This window comes from Canis lupus, chromosome 4, assembly GCF_011100685.1.
Source record: "Canis lupus familiaris isolate Mischka breed German Shepherd chromosome 4, alternate assembly UU_Cfam_GSD_1.0, whole genome shotgun sequence".
NCBI classification, from domain to species: Eukaryota; Metazoa; Chordata; class Mammalia; order Carnivora; family Canidae; genus Canis; species Canis lupus.
The window spans coordinates 43,127,894-43,154,056 of record NC_049225.1 but is presented as its reverse complement, the minus strand read 5'-3'; the positions used below and the strand labels follow the sequence as shown (position 1 = coordinate 43,154,056).

The 26,163-nt window shown below is 36.2% G+C and overlaps 2 long non-coding RNA genes across 8 annotated transcripts in view; one reads left to right on the top strand and one right to left on the bottom strand.

The window, feature by feature from the left end:
* Positions 1 to 26,163, bottom strand: part of LOC119871511 — a 75,617-nt gene that overhangs the window by 48,011 nt on the left and 1,443 nt on the right. For 2 of the 4 annotated variants that reach the window (XR_005358222.1, XR_005358223.1), the window contains exons 2-3: positions 23,928 to 24,033; positions 15,709 to 16,392 (exon numbers count right to left, since the gene is read on the bottom strand). This is a non-coding gene — a long non-coding RNA (uncharacterized LOC119871511). Of the gene's footprint in view, positions 1 to 15,708; positions 16,393 to 23,927; positions 24,034 to 26,163 lie in introns of those variants that run through there. The other 2 variants (XR_005358221.1, XR_005358224.1) reach the window with 1 other exon arrangement.
* The window catches only part of LOC102153074, a 29,639-nt gene that overhangs the window by 2,648 nt on the left and 828 nt on the right, over positions 1 to 26,163 (top strand). Inside the window, exons 2-5 of one of the 4 annotated variants that reach the window (XR_005358219.1) lie at positions 6,172 to 6,300; positions 8,503 to 8,549; positions 16,198 to 16,313; positions 22,416 to 22,552. This is a non-coding gene — a long non-coding RNA (uncharacterized LOC102153074). Of the gene's footprint in view, positions 1 to 6,171; positions 6,301 to 8,502; positions 8,550 to 16,197; positions 16,314 to 18,483; positions 19,085 to 19,119; positions 19,704 to 22,415; positions 22,553 to 26,163 lie in introns of those variants that run through there. The other 3 variants (XR_005358217.1, XR_005358220.1, XR_005358218.1) reach the window with 3 other exon arrangements.

Genomic DNA, 26,163 nt, shown 5'->3' with positions numbered 1-26,163 from the left:
TAAGACTATGCTCAATAAACAGTTTCATATGTAGTCCAACCAGCTGAGCTAATACCTATAGATATTGATAGTTTAGTCTTCTTTACTGCATGGTAACACCACTAGATGGCAATAGTTTCTGTATTTCATGTGGCAAGTTGAATAGTCCCACCAAACATGATGCATTTTTCAAGTGCAGAGATTCACTACCCAAGTGAAACTGATCCTAGATAAAGGCCACATAAAGTAAATCAATTTAAAAGGAAGGACCAAAATTCAATATTACATAGAGAAAAGTGATTCTGGATTTATCTCATAAAATTAAAAAAAAATCTTTTAAATGCAATTACTCCCCGTTTTGTCTTTATAATTTATAGAATTTCAATTATAATCATAACTGCTTCTAATTATTAGAACAAAGAATGAATCACATTTTGATTGTTTAGAGAGACAAAATTTCTCTAACAAATGTTTTAGGAGTCTAATATAATGTCCTTAGTTTCAAAACTCAGCATGGTTTTGTAAAAATACCTAAGGCATTTAACAATTTTTTCAGGAGCATCTCTTAGTTCTGTGATAATCCAATCATCCTCTTTGGAAATGCTAATTTAATCTGTTTCATTTTCATTTGTTAATTCATCTATTCATTTATATCTAATCTGTGCAGGAATCAAGCAGTTCTCCAAACATCATTTTCTTCAACATCATTAAATATTGCTGTAGTAGGTAGAATTCTAAGATGGTCCCCAAGATTCCTGCCTGCTGGTATATTTGTGCTGTGTAATTCCCTCCTTATGAATATGGGTAGGGACTGTAACTGTGGGAAAGTCACTGCTGTAATTGTGTTAGGTCACATGAGATTCTGTCATAGCAGACAAGAGTAAGATTCTCCTGTTGGCCTTAGAAAATGCAAACAGCCAAGTCAAAATTTCCCATGGAGGAGAATGTGTGACAAGGATCTGAAAATGTCCTGAAGGAGCTGAGAGCTGTCCCCCCTGTTACCAACCAAGAAAATGGGGACTTTAGTCCTATAATCACAAGGAACTGAATCCTACCAACTAGTGAGTGTGAAAGAAGACCCTGAGTTTCGATAAAGTCACAGCCCCAGCTATCACACTGTAATTTCAGACTCATGAGACCCTTAGCAGACAACCTGGCTAAACCACACTAGAACTCCTGCCTCATGGAAACTGTGAAATAATAAATATGTGTTGTTTTAAGCTCTTAAGTTTGTGGTGATTTCCTATGCAGCAATAGAAAACTAATACACTCAAATTTTTTCAAATATTTATATAATTTGCATAAATATTTAGAGACTCTCTCAATGAAAAACAGTAGACAGAGTTGTTGGTAAGAAGGATTAGGACAGCCAGATTCCACAGTTAAGAGCAATGCATTTCTGAGTGAGGACAGATATTGTGAGATATTCTGAGTGAGTGCCTTAGGTACTCTGAGTGAGGACAGTGAGGATAGTCCGTGTGTGTGTGTGTCTGTAAATATGTACATATGTACATGTATATATAACAACATATATGTGTATGTATATATGTATGCATTCATGTATGTATATGGGGAATAGAGTGAGAGAGAAAACAAATGTAAAAAATGTTAAAAATGGATGTATATTGGTAAAGTATACATAAATTTTCATCACACCATTCTTTCAAACTCTCTACAGTTTTTCTTTGTTCAAAATAAAAAGAGGAAAAAAGTAGACAAACAATGCATTATTAAGAAGACCCCCCCCACCACCGCTAATACTGACTTCTCAACATAAACAATGGAAGTCAGAAGACAATGGAAGTATATTAGGAAAACACTGAAAAAAAACCCTGTCAATTTATAATTCAATGTCCAACAAAAAATATTGTTTAACAACGAAGGCAAAATAGACACTTTCAAATAAACAATAGTGGAGGGAAAGGGAAGGGAAATGACCCTAATTAAAGCACAGAGATCCAGAAAGTAGTGAAGAGCAACAGTAAATATGTGAATAAATATATAGAAATACTAACTTCATAAACAGTGGTAATTTATTGTAGAGCTACTGTAGATTTAAGTCTACAAACTTAAAATCTCTCACCTGACTCTGGAAATTCCCTAGTCATGACTCATTGGGAAAAGGACTATGAAAACTATAGGGGTTAAAGGTCAGTTGCCTGCATTAGGTATCCTACATATGTAAATGTGATGGGACTCTATTGTTGTCCCTGAGACAAATCTGAAAGCAAAAATTGCAATTCTCAACTATTTGCTTGCAAAGGACACTGTGACAGTACAGATAAAAACACAAAAGACATGAATCATGCATTTTTTACTAAGAGTTTCAGACTCCTCAGCTAAATATTTTACCCAGGTTTTAGGTAAGTACAGATTAAATTTTCTTTTCCCGGGATCCCTGGGTGGCGCAGTGGTTTAGTGCCTGCCTTTGGCCCAGGGCGCGATCCTAGAGACCCAGGATCAAATCCCACGTCAGGCTCCCGGTGCATGGAGCCTGCTTCTCCCTCTACCTGTGTCTCTGCCTCTCTCTCTCTCTCACTGTGTGCCTATCATAAATAAATAAAAATTAAAAAAAAATTTTTCTTTTCCCTCTAGTATATGGCAGATAATTAGTCATAGTAATATAACAGCAATAATAGTAATAAGCAGCAGCAAAAATAAAATAAAATAAAATAAAATAAAATAAATAAATAAAATAAAATAATAAAATAAAATAAAATAAAATAAAATAAAATAAAAAATAAAATAAAATAAAATAATAAAATAAAATAAAATAAAATAAAATAAAATATACATACACACATACTTTTACCCCAAACCAGGAAAAAACAAAAGAATCCTGAACAATTTACAAATTTGTCCTGTTTGAACATTGAACCAGGACTAGAAGAAGTATGTTAAGTATGAAAAACCTAAGCTCAGAGCTTTTAGGATGGGAGCATTAAAAAAAAAAAAAAAGTTTTTTTATCATTACATTTGCCTTCTCTATTACCTTGTTGGTCATGCATTTTTATATTATCTTATAGTGGTTTTCCTAGAAATTAGAATATTTATCTTTAACATATGTACATTTAATATAAATAAGTACTTTTGCCAATTCCCAAGAAATTCAATGTTAGAACACTTTAATTCCATTTACCTCCCTCCTACCAACTTACTTCTGTGCTACCATGTTCAGATATATATCTCATAAAAGATATTTGCCCATTTTCCTATTGGTTGTCTTTTTTCCTTATTGAGCTATAGAAACTTCATTTCTAAAATTATGGATATTAGTCTTTCTTTAGTTTTACATATTGTAAATATTTTCTCCCAATCTATGCTTTCTTTTTTTAAAACAGCTTTATGGGTATATAATTGACATACAATAAACTGCACATATTTAAGGTGTACAGTTTGATGAGTTTTAACCTATTCATACATCTATGAAACCATCACTACAACTAAGACACTAAACACATGTATCATCTCCCAAAGTTCCTTCATGGCCCTGTGTAGTCCATCCCCTTTCAGACACCGTCTTCCCCATCCAAACTTCAGGCACTGACTGGCATGTTTTCTGCCTCTAGAGATTAATTTGCATTTTCTAGAGTTTCATATGAAAGAAATATAATATGTACTCTTTTTTTACCTGGATTTTTTTTTTTTACTCCGTTACTTTGAGATTTATCCAGCCTATTGCTTCAGGTCTTATTATTGTTTCTCTGAGTAGTATTCCATTGTATGGACATACTAACATATTCACATCTTAATAGACATTTGGGCTGCTAATACTTGGTATTAGCAGTCTTTTTACCTTTATCCATTCTAGTTGGTATGAGGTAAATATCATTATAGTTTACATTCCCCTGATGACTAATGCTACTTAGCACCTTTTGGTCTGCTTATTACCAAAGGATCTGTTTGTATCTTTTGCTCATTTTTAATTGGGTTGTCTGTCTTCTTCTTATTTTTTTTTTAAATTTTTATTTATTTATGATAGTCACAGAGAGAGAGAGAGAGAGAGAGAGAGGCAGAGACACAGGCAGAGGGAGAAGCAGGCTCCATGCACCGGGAGCCCAACATGGGATTCGATCCCGGGTCTCCAGGATCGCGCCCTGGGCCAAAGGCAGGCGCTAAACCACTGCGCCACCCAGGGATCCCTGTCTTCTTATTATTGAACCGTGAGAGTTTCTTGTATATTCTGACATAATTCCTTTATCATATAGGTGATTAGTGAATACTTTTCTTTCCTAGTCTATGGCTTGTCTTTCAAAGAAAAGTGGGGTTTTTTTTCTTTTGTTTTTTATTTTTTATCCCCTGCACATCTCAATAGCAGCAAAGCATGTTCTGAGGGTTAGTTAAGTAAATCCCAGAATCTGAGCTCAATTGTTTATGTTATCATTGAATAAGAATAATTACTCTTCTGTGTTTCAGTCAATGAGTATTTACACAATATCCCCCTGATGTCAAGTAAAATACTGCCTAGAACAGCACAAAAGGCCATTAGTTCACTGCCTTAGAGTTGTTGGCTTTGTAATATAAGCTTCTCAAAAGTAGTGAGGTTGACATGTTGAAAACCTGCAACTGATTTAGAGTTCACTCATTATCAGCTCTAATTAATAACTGAGCTCATCCACCAAAAGACTGTTTCAGAGACAATCAGAAAGCAAACACTCTTAACTTGCTACACTTGACTTGAGGCTGCAACTGATGCTTTTAGCTACAGGAGGCTTATGAAAGCAATTCATTTCATTGCCAGGGTCCTGCAAATTTTCATCTATACTGATTTCATACCTGATCCACATGACTGTTCTTCTAAATTTAGTCAGTGTCCAAAATGTTCCTCCAAGAAGCCAACTAAAAGTATTTGTTCTCTGGCATCAACTACAATAGTATGGCACTAAGAAGGGAATCAGAAGAGAGACAGCAAGGTGAAAAGGAAGAACACTGTCCTCCAGAGACTGAGTTCTATGAGGCAGAACAAGATGACACTGGGACACTATCAAAAAATCTCCAAGGAGAGGGATCCTTGGGTGGCTCAGCGGTTTAGCACCTGCCTTCAGCCCAGGGCCTGATCCTGGAGCCCCGGGATAGAGTCCCACATCGGGCTCCCTGCATGGAGCCTGCTTCTCCCTCTGCCTGTGTCTCTGCCTCTCTCTCTGTGTGTCTCTCATGAATGAGTAAATAAAATCTTAAAAAAAATTTTTTTTTTAAATCCCCAAGGAGAAAAATTCACTTTAATGGGAGACACAAATCCATTTTTCTGTAATAACATTGTGCCAGGATAATAATTTGAAGTGTAATATTAACTGGCATAGTTTTCTTCTTCCAGTTTTCCTTTGCTGGCACTCATTGCCTAAAAGATAGGCAGTTAAGAGCAAGGATACAAGTGTATGCATATCTCTGTGTGTGTAAACAGAAAGAGAGAAAACAAATGAAACAAAAATTTAACCATTGGTGTATTTAGATAAAAGGTATAGAGATGTTCATTACATTAGTCTTACAATTTTTACAAAGGTCAAGTTTTTCAAAATTAACACACTTTTTGAGATGGGAAAAAAGAGACAGAATCAAACAAGAAAGCAAAATAGTGAGATGATGTCTAGGGGCGGGGGCAGCACTTTAAGCAAAGGGGCTAATATTTGTTGCAAAGAGGAAGTGATAAGATGCTCAGATATGATAACAGAGGAGACTTGTACTAACTTTACTTCCCACCTGGATTTCTGGGAGGCAGTGGCCTTGCCTGGAGGAAAAATGTAGAGGGCTGCATGCCCTGTTGAAGGCCTAGAGAGATTCAGACTGCCAACCACATTACTCAAGGCAGAGCAGAGCAGCAGCTTAGCTTTGCATCCTTCCCAGAACCTGAGGTATTTGTAAATTGCCACGATGCTAGTACTACTCCAGAAAGAAGGACAGACAAAGAAACTCCCAACTTAACGAAGTTTAAACCTGGAAAGACTGAGTTTATCACAAGTAACTATGTTTTATGCCATTCAACAGGATGGTGGTTTGACATTGAGATGAGGATCAGTGCTAAAAAAAAAAAAAAAGAAGAAGAAGAAGAGTATTCCATTTCTTGTGCACTTATGTTTCTGTGGTCTGAGAGTCTATACCCACAACAACAATATTTTCTCTCTAACAAACAGATATTGCTTGGGCATTGTTAACTTTTCCCAAACTCTGGACATTGGTAATTTAATCTTTATTCAGTCCTCTAGGATTCTCTGAGATCAGTTTTAATGGACTGGAGCAAAAAGAGAGGAAAAGATGACTTTACACTTGTGAATACCAAATATGAGTACTCAGCTTTTTTGCCTTCCAGCAGCAATTCCTCTTTTGGTAAGTGCTTTTCTTTTTAAAATGACAAACACTCTCAAATTGGCAAATACTTTAAAAAAGTAGGATATGGAAAGGCTTTCTAGAATCCAAATCCAATTTTGATGATTACCTAGTCATTTCTTGAAGCTCAGGGAGGGCACCTTGTATACTCATAGAATTTTGGAAGAATTGATAGCTAAATTATCAGCTTAAGTCATGTTTTAAATGTCAGCCCTCTAAAAGAAGCCCAAAAATATTCCTTGTAGTCTGTGCCATTAAGCTAGATTTTTATTTGGCAGTGTTAAGCTGGAGATTCTTGCAACATTAAGACAACAATCTCTTCTGTGTAGATTTTTTAGTACCTTGGGAATTCAAAGATCAAGTTGCTTAGAGATCCTGTGGAATTTTCAGAAAAAGCAAACTTTAATCTTGATATCTGTAATTAATGTTTTATCTTGCTCTGAAAATTTAGTTTTCTGATAGCATTAGCAGCTTTTTGGAGTGGAATGATGTTATTGCTATACCACATCCTACACAGCTTCCCATCCCAAGAGTAGGTGGGGTATGTCAGGGTTTTCTATTGGCTCCTCTCTCTTGGGCACAGTGTCAGCCTGTCAAGATGTCCAGGCTTCCTAAATGAGCCTAATGCTGGTCTAGTTTCAGTGCTTTTTATATTGGAGTCTATACTGGAGAACCAATGTGCATGCATGCTTAGAACACAGAGTCAGTTGAGGGTTGTGAAAATATGTTTAACATATAATGCAGTGGAAATGTGAAAATATCTGTATAATTCTGGCACAATTAAAAAATATCTTTTTCTCAGTAATCCAGACCACTGGCCACTCAGTCAAAAGCAAGTTATATAAACCTAACCAACCTATATGTATACAAACACACACATACACAGACACACAGAAATATGAATTTATTGTAACTAAGGCATAGGCTAGTTCTAACTACTCCAACATATTTCCACTTATTTATACCATAACTCTTCATGCCAAGATGCATATACTCAGCTAACACACAAATCAATACCATCACCAAACTCAAAAGAGAGAATTCATCTTCCATTTCACCCTTAAAAGACAATTTATTAACTTGACTAAGTAGCCTAAGTTATTAGAGAGAGCACATAGTCACTCTTTCATTCACTCAATAATAATTTATTGAACTCCTACTCTGGGGTTTGGCACCCTCACTGAAGATGCCACAGTGAACAAGATAGACTGTGTCTGGCTGCCTCTGATAGGACATGCTAGTGAGGGGAGAGATACAATGAACAAGGAACAAAACTAACAAAATAATGGTCAGACGGTAATAAGAACCTAGAAGAAACTAAAGTGGAGTTTTATCTTAGAGTGGCTGTAAGGCTGCCTCAGATTGAAGAATTAGAGAATGTCCCATTAGAGGTGACTTTTGAGCTAAGAGCTGTCTCACAAGTGTTTAGGATACAGCTCTGTCTTCTGATTTTTGGGCCATTTTATGGCTTGGCCATGAGAAAAGATCATGTACAAATGCAATTATTATAATAAATACCTTGTGGATGAGGTTCTATATTATATCCTCAATGTCAACCTTCTCCCTTTTTAAGCTTCACTCTAAAATGATATTATACGACTGGAATCCACTTTGGAAATATAAGTGGCAAGTCTAGACTCATTAGCTGTGAGTGATACAGAAATCCCAAAAAAAGATGTTCTTGCAGAGGCTGAGCTGGCCTTTTAGACAAAAATAATGAGTTCATTGCTATGCTGGCTGCCATAGGCTCACACACCTCGGCCTCTATCAGTGACCAAAATCATGCAACAAAATGACTCTTTAAGTGTTTATGATGAAGAACAGCTACCAATACATCCAGACATGCATTCTTCATTTGTATCTTCTGTGAATTCATCAGCCAGCAGTTCCCATGCTCAGGGTATGGAGCAGACATACTTCTTGTCAGGCAGTTTATCTACTGAGATGCTGTAGGTTGTTCATAGTCTTCTCATCTTGTACTTCATATACCTTTTGACTTATGACTTGTAGTAAACAGAAATAGCCACCTAAAGATGTCACCATACAAAGTTCTAAAAATGTTTATAAAAGAAAGTAACCACTAGTCATAAAAACTTGTGCTAATCACTTATTCTCCTTAAATATTTTTTGTACGTAAAAAGAAATGATTTAATCAAATGAACTCTAGTTCTAATTAAGTTTTAATTTTAGTTCTATTTTTAGTCATCTAGGATTCCATGAAAATGATTCAAACAGTATTTCTACACAAGGTAAGATGTAAAACATGTTTAAGTGCAATAAAAAATAATACCTGAGCATTTTAAGTACTGTGTCCATTGAGACTATGCTTGGCTGCAAGTAATAAAAAGAGTTCACAGTGTCTTAAACAAATAAGGTTTTCTTTTTCTCACAAAACAAGTAGTCTAAAGGTAAGCTTAAGCTGTCTTTGGTTCAGCAGCACCACATGTTAGGGTCAGAGCATCTCTTGATTTTGCTCTCACTTTTGTAAACTCAAGTTCACAAAATGGCTGCTATACCTTCAAAAATCATACCCTCACAACTGGCTGTAAGCTTGAGGGAGAGAAAAGCAGCTAATCTTAGGTTTCATCTTTCTACCAGGAAAAGAAAGTATTCTGCAGAAGCTCATAAAGTAGCCAGCCCCTTTGGTCTCTTGTGTCCCGTGGCCAACTCTAGGTCCAGGGGTGGTTGTGAAAGAGAGTTTCCAGCTTCTCCAATTTGTAGAGTGGAGATCCTATCAAGGACTATATGGTCAGCCAAGTAACCATGTCTATTATAATCATTTCAGATATCTTTTTATCCCTATAACCTCCTTAATTACAACTCACAAGATAGTTATGTGGGGTTTTATTAAAATATAGATATGAAACCAAGATTAAACTATTGAATAACTGAAATTTAAGAAGGTAATGGCTTGTAGGAAATATTAGCAGGGAAAGCCAATAACAATTGAGCCAAAAAGGAATGCCTCAAAATTGGTCAAAACAACTTAAGGCTAAAGGTTGGCTGATTTTTAAAAAATACCTTTTAATTGTAAAAAAAAAAAAAAAAAAATACAACTTTATTAAACAGAATCTCAGATTGTAAGTAATTATAAAGAAGAAAGTGGAAGTCACCTAAAAGTAACCCTTAATATATTTAGTATGAACTCTTAAAATTTTTTTCTAAGTATTCTATGTATATTCTTCCTTCCTCCACTCTATTCTTCCTGTAATCATACTAGAGTCTTCTGAACTCTACTTTCCTCTACTAAATATATCCTTGTCCCCTTTCCATATACTTACTGTGTTATATTCTACATACTCATGCCAGACTGCCTGGGTGTCACCCCAACTCTTTCACTTGGCAGATGCATAACCTTGGGGAAGTTATTTGACCTCCTTGTGCCTCACTTTACTCATCTTTAAAATTAGATAATAATACTATCTATGCAAATAATTATTGTGAAAATTAAATTAGTTCATATAGTGAACTTAGGACAGTGGCAAGCAAATAGTGAGTACTCAATAAATGTCACCTCTTTTTATTTTATGGATATATGTCAACTGAGTTCATTAATTCTGACTAGTAGATATTAGTATTATTTGAAAATATTTGATTTTATAAGTGGCCCATCCATTAATATCCTTGAAAATATATCTTTGAACACACATTCAATAATTTCGTATGGATACATTCCCTCAGATATAATTGCTGGGCCAATGGGTTATTCACATTTAAAACTTTGACACTTATTTCCAAGCTATCCTTTAAGAAACTTCTTCCCTTCCATGCAGCAGTACTTGTTTTTGTGTACAAGACAGCCTGTTTTTCTACAACATTTCCCATATCCCAATTATTTGGATAATAATTTTTGCCAAACTGGTCAGTGAAAAATCTCATTACTCTTGCATTTATTTTATCAGCAAAAAAATGAAAAAAGCTTTTAACTATTCATATTACTTTTTAAAAATTAATTACTTGATTATACTCTTTGAAGCTTAACTTATTTTTAAATTATAGGTGCTAGTAGTTGACCTATATACTCTTTAAATCGAAAGACTCCAATGCCAAAAGTGAGTTTGTCCATTTTCCAAACATTCTTTTTTTTTTTTTTTTAGAATTTTTTAAAAAGATTTTATTTATTTACTCATAGAGACACACACAGAGAGAGAGGCAGAGACACAGGCAGAGGGAGAAGCAGGCTCCATGCAGGGAGCCCAACGTGGGACTTGATCCCGCGTCTCCATGATCACAACCCAGGCTGCAGGTGGCACAAAACTGCCATGCCACTGGGGCTGCCCTCTCTTTAGATTCTTGATGACTGCTACCAAATTTTTCTCAGGTTGAAAATAACGTATAGTCAGGAGTAATTTTCAGCCTTTCTGAGATGTATATGTCAAAAACACTTATAAAAATAAATAAAAAACACAAGAAACAAGTGTTGGCAGGGATGTGGAGGAAAAGGAACTGCTGGTGGGAATGCAAACTGGTGTTGTTACTATAGAAAATAGTATGAAGGTTATTCAAAAAATTAAAAATAGAATTACCATATGATCCAGTAATTCAACTATTGAGTACTTACTCAAAGAAAATGAAAACACTATCTTGAAGGGATATATGCCCCCTGTGCTTACTGCAGCATTATTTACAATAGCCAAAATATGGCAGCAACCCAATTGTCTATAAATAGATGAATGGATAAAGAAGATGTATTGTACATGCACAATGGAATATTATTCAGCCATAAAAAAGAATGAAGTCTTGCCATTTGCACAACAAAGATGGATCTAGAGTGTATAATGCTAAATGAAATAAGTCAGTCAGAGAAAGACAAATACCGTATGCTTTCACTCATATGTGGAATTTAAGAAACAAAACAAAACAAAAAAAAAGAGACAAACAAAAACCCAGACTCTTAAATATAGTGAACAAACTAATGGTTACCAGAGGGTAGATGGGCCAGGAGATAGGGGAAATAGGTGATGGGGATTAAGAGTACACTTATTGTGATGAGCATTGAGTAAGTATAGAATTGTTGAATCACTATATGGTACACCTGAAACTACTATAACACTGTATGTCAACTACACTAGAATTTTTTTTTTAAAAAAGAATTTTACAACAACACTGTCTAACTTTACTTAAATAAAAAACAAACAAAAAATCCCAAAGATATAGTGAAAAAAAAAATGGGAGGAAAACAGAAAAATTATTTTAAATGACAATGAGTTACTGAATTACTATTTGATTGTTTTAAAATGTTTATTATATTTTTATTTGTCTCAAACTGCTAGGGACAAAGGATGGGACTCCAGTGTTTTGCCAAATATTCCTGGCATACATCTTTGGAGGGAAAATAAATTGCTTGAGGCAGCTTTTCAAAAACCCTTTTCTAGGACCACCTGCCTCAGTATAACTTGGAGAGCTTAAATATTTGATTCTGTAGTTTAGTTCTCATGCTAATGATGAGTCCCTCAAAATATAGAATGGACAGTTGTATCTTTTAAAGCCCTCCCCAGAGAATGCTTACACACAGAATGTTGGAAGAACTTTGGGAGATGCCAGTTTACTAACATTAGTTCATCTAATTATTCACCTACTTATTTAAAAGAGATTTAAAATAATTACTGAGCACCTACTATATGCCAGTCATTGTGCTAGCAATATAACAAAGTCCACGTTCTAATAAAGCTTGCATTAAAATGCAGGAAAGCAAAGAATAAACAAATAAATGCGTATTGTTATGCAAAGTGGTAAGTGCTACTACAAAGAATAAAGAGGAGTGATAATTAACATGGAGTGAATACTACTTTATATTTACTATTAATCAACACCTTTATCTTTTTTACAGACAATAAAATCATTTTAATTTTGATCTTAGAGGTATTACAATTTCTCAGTTTGGGGCTGGCTCTCTAGTCTTCAGCATACTCTTGCTTCCATCCAGCACTGCCTATTTCTGGAGAATACTGGACACTATGGACTATTAGCAAGAGATGGACTCAACGGTCAAAGAGCTGGCCATCTCCGTCAATAATATCTTGAACACACCAGTGTATGTACATAGCAGACGTAACAACAATTAAGCAGTGTAAAATGTGAACCAAGGCAATAACAGTCTGTGCAAGCCTAATAAATGATCAACTACAATCTTTAAGAAATGCACAGCAAGGGATCCCTGGGTGGCGCAGCGGTTTGCCGCCTGCCTTTGGCCCAGGGCGCGATCCTGGAGACCCGGGATCGAATCCCACGTCGGGCTCCCAGTGCATGGAGCCTGCTTCTCCCTCTGCCTGTGTCTCTCCCTCTCTCTCTTTCTCTCTCTCTCTCTCCGTGTGTGACTATCATAAATAAATAAAAAATTTTAAAAAAAGAAATGCACAGCAAAATAATATGGAAGTGTCCAGCACATGGGATAGTGCCAGCAGCATGGTAAAGTTCAGCTGCTGAGACTCTTCTGGGGAGCTGCCAACTACCTGAGCATTCTATCACCCAGACTTTGAGCTAAAGGAAGGTTTGGTTAGGGATGAGAAGAATGAAGTAAAAGCTGTGATGGGTCTTGAAATAACTGGTTAAACCAAGTATTGGTCAATAAGCTTTTAGACTCTAAATCTGAATTCCAGCCAGACTCATACCAATAGTTCCTCTTCATTCACCAGTAGCTGCAACAGCAATCACAATGGAAGCAAATGCTTAGAAATAGTCATAAACAGTTGTTTGGCAGTTATCATTGACTATGTAGTTATGAGAATTTAGTGCTCACTCAAGATGATTGGCCCAAGAGCCCCTGTGATGTCAGCAAACTTACGTGCATGTGCACACATACACTGCACATGTGCATGCAAGGTGTTCTATGTACACAAGTATACTTTTATAGGAAGAAGTTCTATAGACTTCATTAGATATTAAAAGGAGACTGTGACCTAATAAAGCTTGGGTCAAAGATCAGCATCTCTTGGACCTTAAGCTGAAATATCTAATTCAGCCATAGAAGGCTTATCTTAGTTAGGATTAATGCCTTGGAATACTATTTCCACACTAACCTTAGCACACTGAAAAACTCCCTCAGTGTTATAAAATGTCTCAAACCTTGTGAGTTCAGTCTCCTGGACGAGATGGTAAAAGCTTCATATTTGTTACATATGAAGACCTGTGTTAGGCATTTTTAAAAACACATCACTGTGTAAGGTATCTATTGCTGCATAATAAACTACCCAAAACTTAGTAGTGTTGTTTACTCATGATTCTGTGAGGTCAGCAACTTGGATTGGGCTGAGATGGACAATTTTTGGAGGTCTGGAATGCCACAATATCACTTTTGCCACATTCATTAGTCAAGGCAGCTCACAAGACTGGAAACAGACTCCATTTCCCTTTTTTTTTTTTTTTTAAAGATTTTTATTTATTCATGAGACACAGAGAGAGAGAGAGAGAGAGAGAGAGAGAGAGAGAGGCAGAGACACAGGCAGAGGGAGAAGCAGGCTCCATGCAGGGAGCCCGAACGTGGGACTCGATCCCAGGTCTCCAGGATCAGGCCCTGGGGCTGGAGGCGGCACTAAACTGCTGAGCCACCCGGGCTCCCCTAGACTCCACTTCCTAATGGGAGACACAAGTCACATTGCAAAGTCACATTGTACATAGAAGAATCATTGTGGCCATCTTGGAAACAATCTACTACATCTGCATGCTGAAGAATTCATGGTTAAAATAAGATGTCTGCAATTTACTCAAAAAGCCCCAGAAAAAAAATTGATGGGATAATAGTTGAAACAAAAATGGCAAAAAGTAATCATTGTTAAAGCTTGATGATGGGCACATGTAGTTATTTATATTGGTCTCCCTAGCAGTTCTTTTTGGTTCTTTCTTTGGACTTCCATATTTCTGCTTACATTGCCCATCTGTTCTTGCATGCTGTCTACTTTATCCATGAGAGCCCTTAGCATATTAATCATAGTTGTTTTAAATTCTCAGTCTGATAATTCCAACAGCCCTGCCATGTCTTGCTCTGTCTCTTCAAACATATATATATATATATATATATATATATATATATATATATATGTTCTGGGTTAAAGGTACTGCTGTAAACAGATCTTTAGTAATGTGATAGGAGCTGGGAAAGATGCACTGTAGTTCTGTGATCAGGTTTGCCTTTTAGTGAGCCTGTGTGTCTCTGGACTGTGAACTTCACAAGTGTTTCTCAGTTTTTTTCTCCCCCATTAGTTGGCACAGGGTGGCTGGAGCCAGATGAAATTGGTTAGTTCCCTTCCCCAGGTGAGTTAAGCTATGATAATATCTTGCCAGGTTGGGCTCTGGTTAACTACCTGCTCCTGATGCCAGGTCTTATTAAGAACAGAGTGCTCTGGCATATTTCAAAGTGGTTCGTTTCCCACCCCTGCTTGCTAGAAGCGTGATAGGATTTTTCTCCCATATTTACTGTGGGAACCTGGTTAAACTCCTAGAGGTAAATCTCACAATATTACAGGGAGTCCCCTTATGCCTGGATCCCCTTCGAATTTTTAACTCTGAGATTTGTCTACACTCAGCCTCCAGCAATTTGGCAATTATGGTTTCAGTTTTCCTATGTAGCACTTGTTGCCTCAATGGTACCTGCTTATAAGTCTCTGTTCCAGGAAATCATGCCTCCCCTGTATTAATCTCTCTGTCTCTCTAATCTTGAGGACAGTGGTTTGCCCTGTATCCTCTCCTTTCTTACATATCCTAGAAGAGTTGTTATTTCTCTAGTTAGCTTGACTTTTTACTTGTTAGAACAGAGGCAACTTCCAAGCTCCTTACATGAAGAACCAGGAACAAAGGTCACATTAGTCTCTACTTTTGTGTATGTTTGCAATATTTTTAATAAAAAGATTAAAATTAAATTAACAAAATACACACTTTAAATTAATCCTTACAGTAATTATCTTCTCCCCTTTTATATATAGGGATATTGAGACAGGGAGCAGTCATGTGACTGGCCTTTGCTAAAGTTATATATTTATTAACAGTGGTTCATTTTTACTAAAGATATACAATGTGTCAGCACCTTTCTAATAATAATGCATATCGTATCTCATTTAATCCTCTCAACACTATGTACTACATGGTATTATTGTCCCCATTCTGTGATGGGAATACAGAAATACCAAGAGGATGAACAGGGTCACAGAATAAGTAGTGAACACAGGATTTGGATCCAAGAAATGTCTCCAAAGCCCCCACTCTTAGACTATTCTCTATAAAGAAGTAAAGTAGTGATTAGAACCAGAATTAAGGACGCCTGGGTGGCTTAGCAGTTGAGGGTCTGCTTTCAGCTCAGGGCGTGATCCTGGAGTCACAGGATCAAGTCCCCTGTCGGGCTCCCCGAGTGGAGCCTGCTTCTCCCTCTGCCTATGTCTCGGCCTCTCTCTCTCGATCTCTTCTGTGTGTGTGTGTGTGTGTGTGTGTGTGTCTTTCATGAATAAATAAATAAAATCTTAAAAAAAAAAAAAGAACCAAGATTAGTCTGTCTCCACTGGCAGGACTTACCCTTTCTACAGTGGCCAGCTGGGGCTCTCAGAGCTGGGTGCTTCCCCAGTCATGTTCAGTCAACTGCCTGTCCAGGTTTCTCCTTCCCAACTTTGCACATTGTGTGAATATTAATATGTCACATTCACTCAGGGATCTGACTAAATTACACAACCCATTTCCTACTGGGAAAACTGTCTTACATTCTACTACTAAACAATGTAATCTATCTGTAAGTGCTTCATAAACTGTAAGGCAATATGAAAAATTTACTCAATCTCCAACTTTAGCATTTTAAACCAACAATTATTTTTGGAAAGTTATTTTTAAAGGTATTTTAAAGTTTCCTCTTTGGAATTTTCTTTACCAACATCTGCAACTATAAATGTGTTTTATTTTATACCTATGTCATTGTAGGGTGAGAAGCAGGAACTCATGAATGAGAGGAAGTTTTGACAATGAAAGTTTGTTTCCAGGAATCACCTGAGAACCGCATGGAACAGCCTGGGATTTATTCTTCCTTCTAAATTAAGGTGCTTTTTGTCAGTTAGTTTATAAGTATTCTCCTGCCAATGTGTCCCAGCCTGAAGCCAGAGCTCATCAATCCTGATCCTGAAAGAGAACATGCAATTTACCAAAATACTTAGTGAGAAAACAGGCAGGAAGAAATGTCATGCCTATGTCATGTGAAGTGTCACTAGTCTTGCCATAGGGCTCTTCTGTCTAACTCTATAAGCAGCAACAGCAGCACCATATCCCAACCATTTCAAGAAGGTTTATAGATGTAAATTGCAGATTAGGGATGTGTGTTATGTTAGTGCTGATTTAGATATTAAGAGAAGTTATGACTTACCTAGAAACATATCAAAATTTTAGAAAAGGAGTTAACTGCTGGTAGAAAAACTTGATGCAATATTTTATTGAGACTCTCTGGGGTCTTAAAAAATACCCCATCTATTGTAAGATGGGTTTGTGTCCCTTCCCGTAATAAAGGAAAAGTAAGTAAAATGATGCGTTAGGAAACAGACAAAAAACATTGGATCCATTTATCAATACTCTTCTCCCAAGCAACCCATCTTTGTAGAAAGGACATTAAAGACTGAGGACAGTAATTGGTCAATCAATACTGAGCTATGCAATATTCCCTGATGTTTCATCTTCTTAAAAAAACAAAAGTAAGAAGCATAAGAAAGTAGAGTGATCCTTATCTTAAAACTTGGTATTTTCAAAAGACACAGAGAGAGACAGAAGGAGAGGGAGGTGAAAGTAAGGAGAGAAGAAGAGAGGGAGGAAGGGATAGAAAGAGAAAGAAAGACAGGGAGAAGACAGTGGCAAGCTCCTTACAAACTCCTTAATCACTCACCCAGATCTCAAACTTAGTGATTACAAAAAAAACATAAAATAGTCAAATATTTAATAAAAACACAGTCAGAGCTTGACCTCCAATATTCATAGGTGCATTGTATGTATGGTTTCCCAGGAACAGGAGTCATAAAAACACATTATTTATAAAGACGTATTTTCTCTCTCCATCCAAGTAAACTCTTCCCCTGGTAACCATACAGCTGTTGCAGTAGCCTTTGGGAGAGACGTTGGGTGCAAACTTTCCTTTAAATTTCCTAACACTAGACAAAGGGTAAATCAAAATTTGAATTCTCCTTAGCTTTCAGAATTAAAAATAAAAAAAAAAAAACACTTTTAAAGTCATACTAGAAGACTGGGTTAATCAATTAGCCAAATACTGTAAAGGGATCATAACAGAGAGTTGAAACGGTTGGATTTCAATTTTAAAGTCTGTGTTACTCCGCCTGGAATGTGCTCTAGGTCGCAACCCTCAGCACATCCCCTTTGCAATCATGGCCACCAGACATTTTTCTTACACTGTGGGAAAGTGTCAAATCCTTTCTTTTTGTGTGTGCATATTTGAGTCACAGGAAATGGTCTCTACATCCCACTCATAGGAATGAATGAGGTGTGAGAACATTTTAACTTCACATAAATGTCTTTATTAGGCTGGATTTGCCTTTGTTTCTTTTATATAACTTTTAAAATTCTAACAATTATAATAATGGTATAGATTCATTATGCAAAATTTGGACAAAAAGAAAATAACAAGGAAAGAAGTAGGGGAAGCCATCTAAATTTAAGCAAAGACAACTACTGTTAGCATTTCCTATTATTTGTAAGACTTTTTAACTTAAAATATAAATTATAAATTTTTCATTATTAAGGGTCATTTTCGTATTTTCAAGAAAAGTACCTATGAAATGTTTTATAATTTCATCATAAATAATTCTGATAATTATATAACAAACTTAAAATAATTTTTATTATAAATATTGCTATTGGAATAAATAACAATGAAAAGTGAGAAGTAAACCTGAAACCTATATACCTATATAATTAGAAGCAATTAAGGATAAGAGAAATAACACTGGCTTTGGTTAAAGTTAAAAGATACGGTTTGGGCCCCAACTCTGACACAAACCTATAGTGTGATTAAGAACAAATGGCTTTACTTCTCTTAAATTTAGTTTTATCTGTAAAGCAAAGGGGCCAGATTTTATCCTTAAGGTCCATTCTTAAGTTGTCTGATATTAGGTTGAGTCAGGGGTTGAGCATTTCTTTGCTACATTTTACCTGCATAGGCTATCCCTTTTAAATATTCAAATTACTAATTTCTGGTCTTCATTTCTAAATAAGCTTATCCAGATGATCACTTTAATTCTCATCAATGAAAACACAGCCAAAGAAGAAAATCAACTAAAGAGTCATTCTCTTAGTCATAAATTCATCCACGCTTTTAGCAGACTAAATTGAAATAGGACAGAAAAGACTTTTAGCAGACTAAATTGAAATAGGACAGAAAAGATTTTTAGAGCTATAGTCAAGTTCTTTACTCAGGCAAAGTATCAGATAATCTCCAACAATATCAAAAACTCGATTTATATAAAAGAGAAGAATCACAGAATCAGCTTGAAGGACATTGGAGTGATAATATAATCTAGTCTAGCCTCATATCATGGATGGAAAATTCAAATACATATAGGAACCATACATAATAATATATCTCCTTATATATGACCTATTTCACTGAATGAATAAGCCCAAGGATAAAATGACAGGCAGGTAAAACGGGAAATGTATGCCCAGAAAATACAAAGATATTGGCATGAGGAATGTGGGCACAGCGTAACCAAATCTTTTGGTTTTTCAAGAGAAGCTGATAACCCAAATTTCTATGTGAACATGTGAGTATGAGTGTATAAACTCCCATGTTTCTAATTTTGGCACAAAGAGGTTTTTCCCCCTTTTATCTTCATTGTATAATCCAAACAGGGGCCACCAATTTGCAAACATCCAACTGACATAGAAAAATGGATTTCCTCCATTTTCTGAAATTCATGCTGCATAGGCATGCTACTGAAGCATTCAGGCAAAAAGTGAAAGACCAAGTTAACCATCTGGGGAGGAGGAAAACTCAATCTACATTGCCCTAAAACATGCTCAACATTTAAACTCAAGAAGATCAATTTTGAAACTATTATCTCCAACTAGGTACATGTTTGCCCACCTATGAATAAAATATCTGACGATGATTTGATTGTTTGATCCATAGGCAAATAAACATAAGGCTCTTTGGTTTTTGGAGTCAGCATCCTAAAAAATAAATTAACCCTTTTTTAAGTGGACTTAGAAAAAAGCCTTACTATTAATGTATGCAATTTCGTTGAACTCAGTTTGAATAATAAATTTATCCCAAAGCCTCTGATCCTCTACCCCCATCTTCAGCCACAGAAAGGAGCAGCATCAGAGATATTCCACTGCTTCATTAATGTGCCAAATATTAGAACACTAGCCCTTCCTTCTTGTTCCCTTAAAAACATCTGCACAAAGTGGGCCCAGCTGGTTTGCAAATATGTTCCACGATGCAGGCCAGCTTTCAGCCCCTTCATATCACCCTGTCTTGTCTCCTTTCTGCCAACGTGCATTTCCCTTTTAAACATCTAACATTTAGTGAAAAAAAAAATCAGTGGTAACAGGTTAAAAGTTAATGTGCTTCACCTGTTTCACCTCCTTCTATTAGTAAACTTGGACTGCCAAATAGGGATTTGACATATTACCTGTTTGTCTATCTCCTCCATGGAGGAAATTAGGAGGGGGTGCTCAAGAGTTGTTCATCAAAATGTCAGGCTCCAATTTGGTTAAATCATTACAACACCTGCTTTCTGGGAATTACTGTAAAATCTTGCTTCTTTTTCTTTTGTATAGAGCCTGCTGATTGTATAGAGCCAAGAAATGTATAGGTGTATAGGCCAAGAAATACACCTACCCATGACTTTTATTTACAGTTCAAGGCCTATTTGGGATAGTGGGGACGAAGGAAATTTAAAGAATCAGCTTATGGTGAACAGTCCTTAGAGGATGGGGCTGAAGGCATCCAGACTGCTTGGGAAGCCTCATGAGATGAGGGGGTTCTTACAAGATTGCTAGGGACAATCTGTATTTTCCATTAGTTCAGACTCAGTAAGCATGAAAATAGTTTCACCTGGAAACTATCTTGACTCCAGCTGAAGCAGCAAGGATCTGATATTCAGATAGATTAGGAAGAAATAATCATTTTTTAAAAAAACAATTCGGAACTACTTGAAAGTCATAGAAAAGGCTCAAAATGGCAATCCTCTTTAGAGCACATGCAGAACGGAGGTTCCTGAAACTGAAGCTTATACTGAAGATTCAGATCTCTACCCCCTTCCATGTTCTCTTTTCTTGCACAGTGACCCTCCCTCATCTCCTATGCTGTTCCCCTGATGGTCACTCAGTGCTACCCTAAGCAAAAGGAAAATGTTGGTCTTATTAGCTTGTTGTATGATTTTATGAAGTTTTTAATTCCAAAAATGCTCCTGTCTTTTATCTACCATCTCTACAGCTAGAAGGGATAAGAGCTAAAAGGCCAATTACCCTGAAGATTAGAAGGATAGAACTCTCCCTGAATTCAGCTGCTTATTTTCCCAAAGATGAGCTGTGCTTTCCCAACACTTGGCATTGTCAAAAGTAGAAAATAAAAATACGGGCTACCTGTTAAATTTGGATTTCCAATAAACAATCTTTTTAAAATTATACATCCCAAATATTGCATGAACATACTTTTACTAAAAATTATTCATTGTTTAGCTGAAATCAAATTTAACCTGCTGTCTTGTATTTTATTGGGCAATCCTACCATCAGTGTATTCAGGAAAATGGTTGGACTTTATAGCCTAATGAATTGAAGAAAGAATTCACTCAATAAAGCTAGTGAATGATAATTTTAAAATGTATAAAGCTCTTCACTGCCGGAAATTGACTAAAAGACCCACCTTATCCTACTTACCTCTTTATATAATCGGCTAGCCCAGTGATTCCACCATAGCTGCACATTACAGTTACTGGGGAACAGCTAAATATTTATGATTCTTTATACCCTGCCCTAGACCAAATGGATCAGAATGTTTTTTTTTTTTTTTTTTTTATGCCCTGTGATTCTAATGCGCAGTCAGAGCGAGAACCATTGAGCTAAAGAGGCAATGAAGAAAGGCTGGAGTGCAGGAGAGAGTACACGACTGTGTTAACCTAGGTTCCCAGACTTTGCTGCACATTCTATTTTACCAGAGATCTTTAAAAATTACTGATGCCTGGCACCCACCCCTAGACATTCCAATTTAATTAGTGTTGGGTACAGCCCGAGCATCAAAAGTTGTAGAAGCTCCTCATTAAAAATGTTCTATATAAGGTGTTTCTAATGTAGAACAAAGTTTGGAAACCATTAATTGAAATGTACATATGTATCTCTCTTTCTTAGGATGAAAGTAGCATTACTTATTTCTGGGGGTAGAAATGAAATCAGGCCTTCCAACTATATTTAAGAATAGACTAGATGTTACTTTTTTTAACCTATTTTTTCCAATTGGCTGGGAGATTCAAATCCTATGAACGGGATGCTATTTTCAAGAACTTTGACTCTGTTTATAGGACACCTATTAATCCCTTTGCCAGGAGTTTCATAGGTAGGAGGATAACAGTCACCTAAGACTCTTTCAGAACTCCTGCCTTCAGTCATATATAATAATAATGATTACATGCCTATGTAATTCAGAAGACATACTTTTTTTGTGCACAGAGATTAGGCCTTGCCATATTCAATTGTAGTCAAAAGGACTACATTTGTAGTATATACAAATACAATATACAACACATCTGTATTCCTTCTGGTTTTTCTTACAAATTGCTAAATGCACACTGATCCCTGGAATTGTTACTCCTCCAACATTTAAAAGGTTACTCACCCCCAAGAGACTATTCAGTACAGATCTAACAGAAAGTGCAAGAACATTACTTTTTAGTGCCAAAAGCCAATAGATCTGAATTTCCAAAGAAACATGCTTTGTGGGAGGATATGGGCTTTACCCCAGCTGGTTGCGTAATCTGAGAGCCAAAGGAAGACATGAGTGTCAGAGAGGACACCTGACAAGTTCCAGAACTTCAGCTCAGAGAAGTATTTCATAAGACTGACCAATTTATCAAAAGTAGACAAATACTGCCAGCATGTGGTGTGTCATGGGGGAGTTGATGGGGTTCATTTGTGATGAATCCAGAACCCAAGCATCCTGCCTGATAATGCAGAGGCAAATAAAATGGTAAGGCAGTGACTGAAGGAAGATTCATGTCCCATAAGAAGGCTGCCTGAAATTTTATCACCATGATAAGAAACCGGGAGCTTCTACTATCTAAGGTATGTAAAGCCCACAAAATACTTTCTTATGCCTCATATTTTGAGAAAACTTTGAAAACATAAACTTTTCTTTTCGAACATGAATAACATATTTCTCATTATCATTCTTTTGGGACACCTTACTTAGTTGTCATTTCATAAATGACAGTCATAAAAATCATAAGTCATAAAAATGACTTTTTAAAGGGGTTTAAAAAGTACTGAAATTATACATCCCTTTTAATATTTTCTATTTTAGGGAAGTTAATAGGACAACATGTTTTGTTTTCCAGTAAATATATAAACCCATCCATGGCATGATATTAGGAAAACGTGAGTTTTAAAACTTTAAGTTCATCAAGTATGGATCATCCTTTAAAAGAATTTAATACAACTCTGCATTTACACAAAAGTGAACATTTCCTTCAGCCAAGAATTCTTTTACAGGCCTCTCCAATAGGAATATTATACTAGCTAGGTTCCTTGGTATAATTTAAAATGCTTGAATTAAAGAAATTTTATCAATACATAAATTTTCTTGAAGAAATATTGGTTCAAGTGAGGGACACATTACATAAGGAAATGAAGTGATTAAAATTTCAGAGATCATTTGGGATACTATCTCTGGGACACTTGATTTGTTTCACATAAACAATTAATATGTTTTCTACATTTTTCATTCAGAATTAAGAATACTAATACTTTTACAAGTTACTTGACCCAGTTCTCTCTAAGAGAGTTTACAGGTTCCTCATTTAAATTAATATCATTTTTCATTCATTAATCAAACTTGACTTTAGCACCTTGATGCCACCCCCCCCCCCCATGCACTGACACTTGCCAAGAAACCACAGCGAGCAAAATATATATAGGCCTTTCTAGCCTCAAATAGCTTAGTTTAGTGAGGAAGGCAGACATAAATTACACAAATTATAACTAACTATTGTAAGGGTTCCAAAGGATGACCACAAGGTGCTATAGACTATACATAAAAGTCATGCCCCAGGATAAGGATTCAGAAAAGGGGAATCCTTTTCTATCCCAGATGGAATGACACTTGAGCTAAGACAAAGCTCTTAATAACAGCTGACATTACTGACATTATGCTAAGTGTTTAAAAGTATTAGTTCACGTAAACAACACAATGATCTGTCCAATTATCTACATTGATTATCTCATTTTGTACTTGAGGAAACTGAGTCTTAGAAAGGATAAGTAGTCCGCTTAAAGGTAACACACCAGGGAGTAACAGAGCCTACAACCAAACCCAGATATGGACTCCAGAACATGTATTATATTCTTAACCATTAGTCATAGGGCCTTTCTTGCTATGGAGGATCTGCTCTAGGCTACAATAACAAAATACTTTAAAAAACCCAGAGAATTTATTTCTCACAAATCTGATGGCTGGGAAGTCCGAGTTCAAGGTGCTGGCGCATTCAGTTCTTGGGGAGGACTCTCTTTCTGATTTGTAGATGTCACCTTCTCACACGGCCTTTCTTCTGTGGTGCATGGGGAGATAAAAAGAGAGAGTCAGAAAGAGAGATCTTTATCTTCCTCTTCTTTTAAGGACACCAATCTTGTCAGATTAGGGCCCTACTCCTATGACCTTTTTTAACTGTAACTACCTCCTAAAGCCCTATCTCCAAATACAGTCATAATGGAGGTTAGGGTTTTAACATATAAATTTTAGAGAAACAATTCAGCCTGTAGGAAGGAATAAACTAAGTAGTAGGAGGAGAAAAGTGTTCAAGATGAGGAATAACTATGAACTCAAGTGACCTGAAGTGTAGGTTATAACAAATATGTGTTTGCTTAATCTTCTAGGTGAAACTGCAAAGGTAACCATCACTTCCAATAGAATCTAATTTCTGTAACACTCTTTCAGATAAAATATTTGTAAAGACTGTCACCTAGTGGCAATAGGCAAGAGGTAGTTTGTAGGCAAGCATTATTGAACAGGTGTATTCAGTGGCTTACTTGGGGGTGCTGACTCATCAATTTCTCCTTTTACTGTGTATACTCCCAGGTTGGTTTTTTTTTTTTTTTTTTTCAGAAATACATTAAGCTAATTGCAGAATTAAGAATAAAGACAGTTACCACTTCTTTCCACTGAATTCACACACAAACACACACACACACACAAAGAGAGAGAGAGAGAAAAGTGGTGTGATAGTTTCAAGCTCTCAAAGAGCAAGACCTTAAGTTTTATCCTATCTCACTTTGAGTCTGACCAAATAAATTTGGGCCAACAGAACAGTGGGTAATATAAATCATAACTAGTGAATATGTTTTATTCAGCAGTGTAGATTTGGGTCACTGTACTGGATAAAGAAACCCAATTAGTTGAGATACTGACAGAAAGTGAAAGAAATATATAAAGGGCACTGGAAGATAGGATGTCATAAGTAGCAACTACAGTCTTGTAAATACTTGCAAAAATTAGGACTGGTACTTTTTATATACATATATATCTTTAGCTAGATTAGGTACTATTTTTGGCAAGTAAAAACTATAACTGATATAAACCTTCCATCTAATTCTGTCTTAGGTGCTAAAATCACCTGAAGTCAGCTTAACAGGGGCATAATGGTAATGTGAAGTGGTGACAAGAAAGGAATTACATACAAACTATTTGGATCCTTATTTTACTATACTATACACTAATCCCCTTCATTTAGGATGTCTTCATTTTAGATCAACCAGTACATTTTCCTCAGAGCCATCACTAAATCCTATCTCTAGATGTTAGCAACTTCCAGTTTTGGTCTCATAGCATCCTAAATGTAGACTGGGAACTTGACAGGTTAATTAGTCCACTCAAGCTCAGACTCAAGTATTATTGAGTGTCTTGGTTAAACCCTTCATGTAACAAGTAACAGAAAACAAAAACTTAAGCCATTTGAAAAAAACTATTTTTCTGGGATATTTGTAGTGTCAGAGGACTTGATACATAGGGGCACAAACAGTATGACCTAGACTCTTTTCAACCTCTCTAATTATCACCTCTGCTGTTGAATCTATTTCAAGCCAACTTAAGTTTCATAGGACCAGGATGGCAGTTGGCAGTTCTGGGCTACAAAATTTACATACAGAATGGGTTAACAAAATCCATTTTTCCAGCAGTCTCGATGAATATCTCATTTTGTTTCACTGGCTTGGATTCAGTTGCATGCCCATCTCTGAACAAATTACTATAACCAGAGTGATGGGGTACCTTAGAGCGGAAGGGTAGGACCAATTTTAAACAGTCCACATGGTTGAAAATGGACAGAAAAATGAATTATTAAAGGATAATCAGAATGCTCTGGACAGGAAAAGGATGATGGAATCGATTCTGGGCAGTTAACCAATAAATGTCCACAATATTGGGATGACGCAACTTTGTTCCAAGTACGGGAAAAGGAACAAAGCAATAGGGCTCATGAAGAATTGAAGTTGGTTAGAAATAGTAGGGCCAAGAAAGGCTGCCACTTGTCATTCTTACTATTGAACGGTCAAATCCACCGGCCTGATACAATCATCAATATTATGTCTAATTAACACAACCACTTGACAGTTAAATTTCCTGATCACTTCTCAGATGGTTCTTCTAATTTTCCTATTGTTGTTGTATCCTTCTTCTTCTTCTC